The following is a 13,462-nucleotide window of genomic DNA, read 5'->3' as shown; positions in this document are numbered from 1 at the left end:
GATGTCCCAAGTGAGTGCTGGGTGAGGAAGGGCATAAAGAGACCATCCACTGACCAGAAAGAATGGGAAGGGAAGGGTTAATAATAACATGATGGTAAGGAGATTTGCACAAGCAAACGGGAAATGTTAGAAAAGTGAACAAAGAATCCAATAAAACTAAAATGGAAAAATAAGGGATTAGAAACTAAAAGTAGTCACTTCATAAGAAATCCCAGGAGAAATGAAAGGGTTTTTGGGAAATGATGGCTGAGGAGCAGGAATGTCCCTCCTGGAACATGGAGCCGCAATAGCTTCCCTTGTTTTTGTAGGAAGTGAGAAGACTTCAGAAGGCCCAGATGGGAAATTCAACATGCTGAGGCCTGAGATTCACTCTAAAAAATGCAGGTTGGGGTAGACTGATTAATAACCTACACCCTGGGACCAACTCTTAAGAAACTATAGCTACAAAACTTAATCGACAAGCCACATAAGAGATTATAAAGCAAAAAATAGTGGAAAGAGACGATTTATGAAAGCTGATTGTGGCCAGAAAAGTCGGGCCTCCGAGGGCTGGTCTGGCCTGCCTGAAAGCAGCCCAGTGGATGGATTCCTGGTTCGGTGCAACCAATTCACCAGTACCATCGCCAACCAACCATAGGGGATTGCGCAGAAATTAAAATATCCTGCGTGCGTACCAAGTAAATCCAGAAGTGCTGGGGAGAACAGCAGCCACTAATCTCTCAAGTCGTTCACTGAATGCCCAGTATGTGGCAGGAACTGCTCCAAGCTCCCCTGGGGAGTCCTCTTGGGGAGTACCTCAGAGGTTCTTGTGGCTTTTTTGTTCCTTTGTTTGTTTTGTTTTTATTTTTTATTTTACTTTAATTTCTGGGATACATGTGCTGAACTTGCAGGTTTGTTACATAGGTATACATATGCCCTGGTGGTTTGCTGCACCTATCAACCCATCATCTAGGTTTTAAGCCCCACATGCATTAGGTATTTGTCCTAATGCCTTCCCTCCCCTTGCCCCCCACACCTCTGACAGGCCCCGGTGTGTGATGTTCCCCTCCCTGTGTCCGTATGTTATCATTGTTCAGCTCCCACTTATGAATGAGAACATGTGGTGTTTGACTTTCTGTTCCTGTGTTAGTTTGCTCAGGATTTCCAGCTTCATCCATAACCCTGCAAAGGACAAGAACTCTTTCGTTTTTATGGCTGTATAGTATTCCATGGTGTATATGTGCCAGTCTATCATCAATAGGTATTTGGGTTGGTTCTTGTTTAATGCCTCATTAAAAGCAGTCACCACTGGGCCTCTGACACAGAGAAGAATTCATATTTCCCAGCACTGGTTATATCCTGATATAGAATGAATACATCAAACTAGAAGGGAATTCAATAGAAACAATATCTAATTTAGGGGAAGAAAGGGAGATTAAAGTTGTTAGATCTCTATTTTCTTGAGCAAATGTCATCTGCTTTTAGCTTCTTGGTCACTCAGTTTGTATTACAGTGGGATGTGATTTTGAAGAGTATGAATATCCATCTGTGGAAATGGAGACAGGAGGAGGGGTTTACAAGCTTGGAGGCAATTTTCCACTTAGATGTAACACTGAGAAGTTAATGCAAGCAATGAGAGGTATTTTACTGAGTGTGGTCCACTCAATTTTAGATTTAGTAGTACACTGGGGTAATTGTGCCTGATAGTCATATCTGAAGTAACCCAAAGATAGTGAAACTGAAAAGGAAGGACTTTTTTTGCGGGGGGTGGCGGGGCGAAGTCTCGCTCTGGTTGACCGGGGCTGGAGTGCAATGGCATGATCTCAGCTCACTGCAACCTCCGCCTCTTGGGTTCCAGCAGTTCTTCTGCATCAGCCTCCAGAGTAACTGAAATTACAGGCTCCTGCCACCACACCCAGCTAATTTTTGTATTTTTAGTAAAGACAGGGTCTCACCATGTTGGCCAGGCTGGTCTTGAACTCCTGATCTCAGGTGATCCACCCACCTTGGCCTCCCAAAGTGCCAGGATTACAGGCGTGAGCCACCACGCCTGGCCAGGAAGAACATTTATTCTTCAATTCCAAGCTTCTCACTAACCTCTCCCTTGAAGTTTTAAAATATACACCAGGAATCCATTAGAGGCTACCATGCAGAGGGCTAAATTTGAGAGAGGACCCTCACTCAGATGAGTAAGTTTACAAGCAAGGCGAATCAGAACTTCCTGTAGCCTCTGCCAAGCAGCTGAAGGAAGCTAAGGGGGCTGGACAGTGGGAATGATTAATGAGAAGCGGGGTGATGTGCTGTAACACAAGCTGAACAGTGAGAACATTTCATCTGGGGAGCTGAGGAAGCTGGTTGGGACTTGGATATAATCTTGCTAAAATATGAAGGTCACAGAAAAATAAATCAGGCTCATGAATTTGTTTAACCTGTTACCTAATACAAGAGTGGGAACATAACTGAATTTGAAAACCACAATTATGTCAGGAGAAGAAGGTCCTGTGTAAGCTGTGCCACAGATGACTGCATTTGATGCCACAGGCGATCGAGAAGAAATCCCGACCTCCCTGCTGAATATTCACATCAGGGCCTCACAGATGGGTGTTCCCGGCTCAGACTAAATCCTGCTGGACACATTCTTGAAGCGGTTCTTGGGCTCAGAAAGCAAAGCTGCCAAGCAGCTGCCAACATTGGCAGCAATTCCCAGGCAGCTAACCCCAAACCCCATTTATTGGCAGGACCCCGGCACAGCCTACGTCTACCTTTTGCCCCACACCTCCTTGTGGGATTTACAGGTTGACTGAACACTGTAGAGATGGAAGTGGCCATGGCTTTCAAAGTGGGTTTGGCTCACCTGTGGCTCAAAGAATCAATATTACCTGGAAACTTGGTAAGGATGCACCACATTCAGCCCTAGGGCTGGGCTTCCAGGCTACCACCTGCACTGGACTTCTCCATCTTTGGGTCCTTTAATTCTCTCCAGTTGGTCACGATGGCAAGCAGTAACAGCAAGTTTCCCCATCCTCCTCCACTAACTCATACTGTATCAGCTTCACCAAATAACTGGTTTCTGTATCAATCTGGATTTTTATTCTGAACTCTAGTCAATTGTTAGCTCTACCTGGCCGTTGCTGTTTTAATTATAGTATGTAGTATAATTTATTATAATGATGTCTATATTTGTATCATATAAAAACAAAAGATATAAACAATACAGATATATTTACTATAACTAATATAGTAGTATAGTACATTTATTACTTCATTATAAGTCTTAATACCTCTTAGGACAAGCCTCATTTCCTTCTCGCTGTGTATTGTCTATTTTAAAGGCTAATTGTTTTTTAAAAATCCATTATTTTCATTACAAAAGATTCTCTAGTTTTTCCGAGAAAACGTTAGTTACTGATTTCTCTCTACATCATCTCCCACTTTTATGATATCTTCCTATGCCTTCTAATTTTCTTATTCAAATAACATATACATTTTTAAAAATCGAATCTATTCTTATAATTCAGCAACTTGAATTTTTCACTTAACGATGTCCCACAGACATAGTGGTTCCTATGCCATCATCCTCACTGCATTGGAAATCTCAGTATCACGTTTTCAACTGCTGTTTTCTTCCAGGGGTTTGTTCTGAATCAGGGCTGCAGTGGACACTCTTACATGTATATGCATGTGTATCTTTTGATAGTGCTGCTTTTATTCCTCCAAGATGTGTTTTTCAAAGTGGAATTACTGAATCAAAAGGTATGTGCATTCTAACTTTTAATAAATTCTGCCAGTTTGCTTTCTAAAAAGGTTGTGGTGATTTCCACCCCCACCCACACTGGTGATGAAACCCTCCTTTTCCTCATACCCTCCTTTAAGCCACAGTAGCAGTTTCCAAATTTCGGGACTTATTCCCAAATTACTAATGTTCAAACTCTGCATGTTAGACTCTCTCGGGGAACTTTTAAAAATGTAAAACCCCAGGCCATACCCCAAACCAATTAAATTGGTAGCTGGGGTAAATTGGTAGCTGGTAAGCTGGAAGCGCCCCAGGCGATTCCCAGGTGCAGGCAGTTGGGAAAGACTGGATTAGATGTTATCAGTTTTCTAAAAATATTACGCAATTGAGAGCAACAGTAAAAACATTGTTTTTAAAATTTGCATGTCCATGGTTAGCTTATATAATACTTGTTCCATTTGTTTTGCCTTTTCTGTGAAATCTGTTTTAGCCTCTATTTTTCTTTTACATTTGTATATTATTTTCAATGATTATGTGTCCTGCCTTCATGTATTCCTTTAGTCACACAGAAACTTTTAATCTTTATGTCATCAAACATGGCAGGTTCTTTTTCCTCAGTAGATTCTCTTTAGTCTACATTAAGAAGGCCTTTTTTAAGATTATACAAAAGTTTGCTTGCATTTTCTTCTACTAGGTCTATGATCTATCTGGAATCATTTCTGCGGTTAGTATGAAGTAAGGAACTACTTTGTCATTCTCCAGATGAATAGATAAGTGTCCCAAAACCAATCAGGAACAAGACAGAGGGGCCTCCTGTTGTTACAATTTTTTTAGCAACCTAGATGTTTATCAGCAGGAGGATTGTTGAATTAATTATAGTGCATACCTAGTATTTAGTATGATGCAACCATTTTTAAAAAATGAAATCAATCTGTATGTATTGATTATGGAAAATACCCACTACAAAATATTGTTACATTGAAAAAAGCTATAGAATAATATGATTCCATTTTGTGGGGAAAAACTCATGGGTATACAGTAATTGCATAAGGCAAGGTCAAAGTTTGCCAGGCATGGTGGCTCACACCTGTAATCCCAGCACTTTGGGAGGCTAAGGCGGGTGGATCACCTGAGGTCGGGAGTTTGAGACCAGCCTGACCAACATGGAGAAACCCTGTCTCTACTAAAAATACAAAATTGCCAGGTGTGGTGGTGCATGCCTGTAATCCCAGCTACTCGGAAGGCTGAGGCAGGAGAATTGCTTGAACCTGGGAGGTGGAGGTTGTGGTGAGCTGAGACTGCTCCATTGCACTCCAGCCTGGGCAACAAGAATGAAAGTCCATCTCAAAAAAAAGAAGGTTTGGAGAGACTTATATTAAATATAAGGCTATAAGATAGTGATAATTTTAAAAGACAAAAGACAAGTAGTTCAGTTCTTATATGAGGAAACAACATTTGACTTGCTTTTTAATTAAAAATTTCTAGGTATACCCCAAATAAATGTTAACAGGTCATTTATTCAAAGTGGCCAAATTCTAATGGATGACTTTGCCCTAGTTGTTTATCTTGAATGTATGGTTGGTTGCATGGCATAAGAGCAAAGGCCCAATTTGAGGTAAGGAGGCTCCCTGACCGGGAGACGTGTGAATCCTGGGAGATGAGCTTTCCTGGGAGAGATATCCAAATCAGACCTATTTGTTCACAAAAACCCCCAACTTCCTAAACCACCACTTTGCTCACAGGTGAAATCGGTTCTTGAGACACAGCCTGGTCACCAGAAATGATGGGGCTGGGAGGGACAGTGACTTGAAAGTCATAGGCAGCTACTCTAGTTATACTTTTCTTTCCTGATGCAGGTGCCAGAGAGTCAACCTGCTTTCCTTATCCCTTGAAATATGTTCCTGTTCAACAGCTTCACACAGGATCCTCCCCACCCAAGCCTGGCTTGGGCATGGGGCTCAGTTCCTCCCCTCCCCCGCCTTCCCTATGACATTTGCTAATCACAGCAGCAAAACTGATAGGGGATCTAATGATGTAGACATGTATGAAGTCCCTTCCATCCAAATCTTAGACAGGGCTCTTTCCATAACATAGACTCTGCAGCCAAAAATACCTTGGCTCAGTTCCCAGCTCAGCCACTTCCTAGCTGTTTAACCTGAGCAACTTACTTAAACTTTCTATTCCTCAGTTTCTTCCCCTGTAAAATGAGATAATAACAGTACCTCCTTCGTGGAGTTGTTACGAGGTTAACACATTAATGTATAGGATGTGTTGAAGTAGCACAAGACACATACTGAGGGGCAGTTTCACTATTTAACTCTTTCCTCTACTTGGTTTCGGCAATCGTTACTGGGAATTGTTTACCAGATCTTCCCACACTTGTTTTTAACCTTTTTTAGGAGGAAAAAATCTCTTAAAATTGTATTTTTTTTCTTTTTTAAGATTGAAGTTAAAAACACACACACACATAACATGAGCTCTTCCCTCTTCACAAACGTATCAGCATACAGCGCGGTTCTTACTCCCCAGCACAATGTTGTAGGGCAGACCTCTTCTTTCTCCCGAAACAGTTCTCAGAATGGACATCCCCTCTGGGTCAGCTCAGCACTTGATCAGCTCACCCCACCTTGATCTGACTGCCATTTGGGGTTCTTCCCTGAAACATGACATCCATGTCGAATTTTTTCTTTCATTTTGATTTTCCCTTTTCATTTTTTTTTGGATTCGGTTGGGGGTCTTGGACTCTCAACAGCCCTGCAGTAGCTGAGGACTCAGCCAGTGGGAATGGAAACAGTCCTTCCCAGGTGAGTGCATTTCCCAGGCCTTCCAGCTGTGCCTTCCCGGGGACTCTTACTCCCTTCACCAGGAGGGGACCTGTGGTTTAATGGTGGCTGACAAAGGTCAGTGAACTACAGTCCCTGCCTGCCTGTTTTTATAAGCCCTTGAGCTAAGAATGGGTTTTATATTTTCAAAGAATTGTGAAGCAAAGAGAGACAAACAAAAAATGCCTAAAATACTTACAGAAGTTTGCGATAGAGCGCCTAAGACACACAGCACTGGCGGTGGGGCTGGACAGGCGGTGCTCCCCTCCTGCCGCCCCCCACCTTTTTTGCTTCTTTCTCCTGAAACGGTTCTCAAAATGGGCATCCCCTCTGGGTCAGCTCAGCACTTGATCAACTCACCTCACCTTGATCTGACTGCCATTTAGGGTTCTTCCCTGAAAACACGTTCATTACATCCATGTGGAATTCTCTCTTTCATTTTGATTTTCCCTTTTGTTTTTTCTTGGATTCTGTTGGGGGGTCTTGGGAACAGGGCCTTCACGTTTGTCTTCAGCATAGAAATGGCGTGTTCTTTTGCAGTGGACTCAGAAGGCTCTACAAATCCCTTGGCTGCTTCCAGGTTCCCCTGTTGGTTTCCTGGTTGGGGCGCCTGCCAGGTCAGCAGGCGTGGCTCTGCCCTCAGCTGCTGGTGCTGACATCAGGAATGCCTGTAGCTGGCCCCTCTGCAAAGGTGCCTTTCTGGAGCTGGGTAGGTCCCTCAGGCAAGGAGAGTGCACATGTTCCCAGAGCTTGGTGGGAATGGAAAGTGTGGCACCAGGATGGTGACATCGTTTGGCTGGTAATAAAGCTTGCTTATTCATGGTTTTCAATCCTTTTGATTGGCTTGATGGGATCTTGGGAGCATCGTTAAACCCTTTCTTCCTTTGGTGGCCTTCGTAGTACTCCGGAGGCCTAAATAGCCCTGGTAGCTGCTGAGATCTTGAATCTCCAATGTAGCAGGGGAGCTGGGGAAAGGAAGAACTCACTAGTTGGGGACACATGACTGGAAGTGAGATACAGGAAATTTGAAGTGGCATCTATTTTATCTTTCTGCTTCTAAGCAATTGCAGAAAATAGATGTAAAAAATCTCCATATTGTTTCAAGCTCTCTGACATTGCCTTTCCGTTGTTTTTTAAACCTAGATCAAAGCTTAGCTGCTTTTTCCATAGAAAGAGCTTGGAGCCGCCTTGTGTTCTGTTCTTTTTGGGTTCAGGTCTTTCTGCTGCCTGGACCCAGGTTCTTGTGATGCTGGGCAAACACCAGTGGGCACCAATGTTGCCAAGTAATTAAAATAAGCTTTTCCATCCAAACCTCCAGTCTTTTTATAAACCCACTTAGTGTTTTTCTTTATACATGTTTCTTTACCATTCAGGAATGGATTAGATTATAGGGATTGTTAAAGGGTGTTTAAAAATATTTAGTAATAAATTCAAAGATGAATTGACGGAGTGTTTACTCTAGTTTGTAATCTGTTCTTAGAGAACCATCTGGCAGCTCCAATTTTGGCACCATCAGCCCTTCCCTCCAATTTGAAGGAAATGGTTTCCTCACTGGGGTTGAGCCCCAAAACTGGTCTGTGCCTGGCATCCTCGAGGGACCGAGACCACATGTAAAGCAGCTACCAGAGACGGGGACATGATTCCTGCTGCTGCCTGCACCCTCTCTGTGCCCTTCTCTCCTCCCCTCCAGCCTGTGGTCTGGGGCCCTGGATATTAAAACATTTTCCTTCTGGTTGGAAATGTGGAAATACTCAGGAATCTTTACAGCTTAAAGACCATTGAGTCAGGGTGAACTTGAGAATTTAATCAGCTTGTGAACATGTTAACCAGCTCACAAACCTTTCACTGGCCTTTCCCAAAATTACTGACTTCTCAATGACAAGGCAGCTGATGGCAGATTACAGGACTGCAGAAAGGCCTAGACGCGTGCCGAGTCTAGGAAGTCACTCCCAGAGCTGTCTGCCTGCAACCCTTGGGGTGACTGGCTCTTGGCAAAGGGTCTAGCATCTGCCACTTTGGAGTGCGTCCCGGGCACCCAGCCTGGCCCAGCCACTGAGGTCAGCCCACCCACTTTTGAAATCACTTTTTCAAATGTTTGCCCAAAGTCTTCTTTGCTCCAGTTTTGTCTTTTTCCACATTCATGTAGTGAGGATGACAGTTCCTAGTTTGTCAGCTTTACATAGATGCCAAGTGCCTTCGCTGTGGGCTGTGGTCTCTTCCTGGGCCGTGAGACGGTCTTGTGGGAGACCGTCTCACTGCCCAGGAACAGGGGGAGGGTGAGCCTAGCCTGGAGACTGTCGGAGACTGAAACAGGCCCTGCTGCTAGTGAGGATCCCACCGCTGTGGGCTTCAAGGTCTCAGGTCTTTGGCTAGAAATAGACCTCCTCCTGGTGCCAAGGTACAGAGGAAAATCACTCCTCAGCAGGAAGCAGAGGCAGGTAAAGGCCTGGTATGACCTCAGAAACCAGGAGCACTGGCACCACTAGGCCCCAGGAAGATGGCAGAAGTGCTCCTCAAGCTTCTCTACCCAACAGCCACCCACCAGAAACACCCAGGACTTAAGTGGCATAGCTTTCAGCATCCTGTCCAAGGTGCCGTATTCTTTGATCAGATAACCCCTTTTGCATTAAAAGTTCATATGAGTTTTTCCTTCTCCTCAGAAAATGTGAAAGCTTGTTTAAATGTGATTTTTTTCAAACTTTTATTTTAGGTTCAAGAGTACATGTGCAGGTTCGTTATATAGGTAAATGTGTGTCATGGGGGTTTGGCGTACAGATTATTTTATCACGCAGGTATTAAGCCTAGTACCCACTGGTTATTTTTCCTGTTTGTCTCCCTCCTTCCACCCTCCACCCCCCAAAAGGCCCCAGTGTGTGTTGTTTCCCTCCATGTGTCCCTGTGTTCTCATCATTTATCTCCCACTTATAAGTGAGAACAGGCAGTATTTGATTTTCTGTTCCTGCTTTAGTTTACTAAGGACAGTGGCTTCCAGCTCCATCCATGTTCCTGCAGAAAATATGATCTCATTCTTTTTTATGGCTGCCTAGTATTCCATGATGCATATATGACACATTTTCTTTATCCAGTCTACCATTGATAGGCATTACATGCAAAACTAACATTCACTCTATTCCTTGAGTAAAATGTTATATGTACTCAGGAACTCTCAGTAATTCCTAGGAAACAACCCTGGTCTAAGAAGTACCACTCATGTTTAAAGTCAGGAAGACTAATTTCATGTCTGCCATTCACAAGATTTCTGACCTTTGAAAGTTACTTAACTGTCTTAGGCTTCAGTTTCCTCATCTGTAAAATATAATAATTTATCCTTACACGGTAGCTGGGAGGATTACCTGAAAAAAGTGATGTAAAACTGGTACCTAGCTTTTGTGTGTATGAATGTGTGTGTGTGTGTGTGTGTGTGTGTGTGTGTGTGTGTGTGCTGTCTCAGAGTGGAAAGAAAAATCAAAGCTCATTTCATCTGCTGAGGGAGGCTTTTCAATAACATTCTAGCTTCATGGTTGTGGATCCATGCAGAGGTGCCTTCCGTTGCAGGAAATTCTCCCCACCCTTGTCTTCAACAGGTGCCCCAAATTATCTACAGGCAGTTCTGTTAGAAAGTGTGTCTCTGTCTTGAATGAATATCTTTTCTCTGGTCTCAGCTCCGCTATTCTGGTGGTATTTACAAATATTGTCATTGTAAGCCACCGTGAACATGAACTTAAAACTGGCTTCTTAATGCACGTAGTCCAAATAATGAAAATGATGAAAATTTATTTCTTCAATGCATCTGATGTAGTTTGGATCTGCGTCCTCATCAACTCTCAGGTCAAACTGTAATCCCTAGTTGGAGGTGGGAGGTGACTGGATCATGGTGGTGGAGTTCTCCTGAATGGGTTAGCACCATCCCCTCAGGTGCTCTCCCTGTGATACTGAGTGAGTGAGTTACTGTGAGATCTGGTTATTGAAAAGCATGTAGCGCCTCCCCACCTCTCTCTGCCTTCTGCTCCCAGCCAAGTAAGAAGTACCAGCTTCCCCTTCACCTTCCACCGTGATTGAAAGTTTCCTGAGGTCTCCCCAGAAGCCGTGCAGATGCTGCCATCCTTCCTGTACAGCCTGCAGAACCATGAGCCAATTAAACCTCTTTTCTTTATAAATTACCCAGTCTCAGATGTTTCTTTTTAGCAGTGTGAGAATGGACTAATACAGCATACATTCTATGTGTTTGGAGAAGCAAATCTAAACATGGTAATTCTGAGTTTAAATGTCCCCAAAGACTTAAGGCTATCTAACACTGGAGAATGTGATCTTTACCCAGCATGTAATCAAGCCCCACTCAGGCATCCCTACATTGAGACTGCAATGGGTATACATTTAAAATCTCAATAGATTGCTAAGTATTCTCTCCAAACCAGAACTATTCTTCTGATCACCAGAAATAACACACGGCACATGTCAACAAGTCTGCTCCTTGGTGTTCTGACAAGGGAAATAAAGGAGGGACAAAGTATGTGGAGAGGTGAGACCCTAGCTATGGCTGAGTGAGAGTATTGGCAAATCCTCACTCCAAACGAAACTATAAGTTTGAAGAAAATTGACAAAAACAACCATTTCAGCACTCTGCGAGTTGACCAGAGACGTCTAACAATCTGAGAAATGTTTATATTGGAAAATTGCTGAAATTTGGGTAAGTACAGTGCAGGTTGGTGGCATTCTTGCCTGGGGCTGCTCCCACCCTTACATCCTCCCCGTGTGGTCAACACCAGAATAAGGCAGGTAGAAAGATTGACAGCTTTGTTGCTGCAGTCACAGGAGAGCTCACTTACATTTACCAGTTTATTATCAAGGATAATGAAAAAGATACAGATGGACAAATGAAGAGATGGAGAGAGCAAGGCATGGGGGAAGGTGCGAGGAGCTTCCGTGTCCTCTCCAGGCACTCCACCTTCCAGACACCCCCAAGCATTCACCAATCCAGAAGCTCTCTGAACACTGTCCTCCTGGGGTTTTTATGGAGGCTTCATTACATAGACATAATTAATTCCATCAATGGCCATTGATAATCTATTCAGCCATCAGCCCCTCTCCAGAGCCTCTCCAGAAGCCGAAGGGTAGAAAAGTTCCGACGCTTTCATTCAATGGCTGATTCCCCATCCTGAGGTTATCCGGGAGCCCGCCAGGAGTTGCCTCATTCTAGCAAAAGAAGTTTCTGTTGCCCAGGAAATTCCAAGGAATTTGGGAGCTCTGTGTTAGAAACCAGGGTCAAAGACCAAATATTAGAACATAAGAGCCTCCTAGCACGCCTGTCTACAAGAGTTTTAGAAGTTGTCTCAGAAACTTGGGCCAGAGTCCAAATATACATTTCTTATTGTACCACAAAGTCACTAAAACAACAAAAGGCAGTAAGAAGAACAGAGGAACAAAAAAGACAAGAGGCAAAATGATAATAACGTGGAAAATGTAAACCTAAACATATCCATCATTCTACTAAATGTAGATGCTCAGGCAGGGCAACAATAATTGCACTAAAATTTGCTACCATGGATTGAATGCTGACTCTGTGCAGTACTAGCCCGGGCACTTCATGTGTCCGCCTCTTGTAATCTTCACAGTACTGCTGTGGGGGTAAGTGCTATTCTTGTTTCTATTTTAGGAATGAGGAAACCATTGAAAAGAGGGACTGAAGAACTTGCCAAGGGAATGCTTGTGCAAGAAAATGAATTAGCTTCCTTGAATCCAAGTGACTCAATGTGAAGACCCTCAACCCATCCTAATAAAGAGATGAGTCCAACATGCATTTTTGGAGGACTGGTGAGGGAAAAGCAGAGTTAGCCACGTTGCTTCCATACTCTCCATGAGCGAACCATGTGGTCTTCATAAGAACCCTTCCAGGCAGGTGCACTGTCATCTCTCTTTACAAGTGAAGAAACTGAGGGCCAGGGTAATTAACTTGCCCAAGATGATGCCCAAAAAAATGGTAGAATGAAGATTCAAAGAGTAATCTAGCGGCAGAGCCTTGTGTCTATTATGCTGCCTCTCAGTAAGTCCTATTCCCACCCCCTCCCAATTCATCAATTAAATTAGAGGGAATGGGTAAAGGAAGCACACAGGTAGCTCTAAAAGAGGAAGGGAGCCCTGAAATGGAAACCTGGGTGGGAGTGGACTAATTGTTTGTGGTTTACCTTCAGAATGAGGAAGAGGTTTCCATTTTAATTTAATTTAATTTAATTTTTTATTATTATACTTTTAAGTTCTGGGGTACCTGTGCAGAACATGCAGGTTTGTCACATAGTTACACACATGCCATGGTGGTTTGCTGCATCCTTCACCCAGTCATCTACATTAAGTATTTCTTCTAATGTTACCCCCCCCAAACCCCTCACCCCCTGCTATCCCTCCCCTAGCTCCCCAATCCCCGAACAGGCCCCGGTGTGTCGTGTTCCCGAGGGAGAAGTTTTTAAGCTAATTATATAGTTTCAGATTACTCATTCATCCATTCACTCATTCATTCATAAATAACCACTCTCAAGCGTCCTTCTTCTCCCTCAAAGGGACAGAGTTGGGGCCAGGCATTAGAAAACAGCAACTATGTTTAATGAGCACCTCACTTAGTCCTCATCACCATCCTGTGAATTAGGTGTTATTATTTATCATCATGTTGTTGATAAGGTAGCCGAAACTCTGAAAAATCAGTTGCCAATTATCATAAACCTTGTAAGGTAAGTGGCGAAGCCAAGAGTTGAAGCCAGATCTGGCTGACCGCGGTGTCCACACACTTCCTGATATACCTGGGGGTGTTGGGCAGAGGGAGTGAGGTGAGGAGGGGCCTTGGCATTCAGACTCACTGTGTGCTCTGAACCAGCTTGATTTTATGTGATCAGTGGTGAACTGCTAGCAAGAAGTGAAGCTTACAAAAAACAAACTTGTC

Source organism: Callithrix jacchus, chromosome 4 (assembly GCF_049354715.1).
Source record: "Callithrix jacchus isolate 240 chromosome 4, calJac240_pri, whole genome shotgun sequence".
Taxonomy (NCBI): domain Eukaryota; kingdom Metazoa; phylum Chordata; class Mammalia; order Primates; family Cebidae; genus Callithrix; species Callithrix jacchus.
This window is presented reverse-complemented; position numbering follows the sequence as displayed.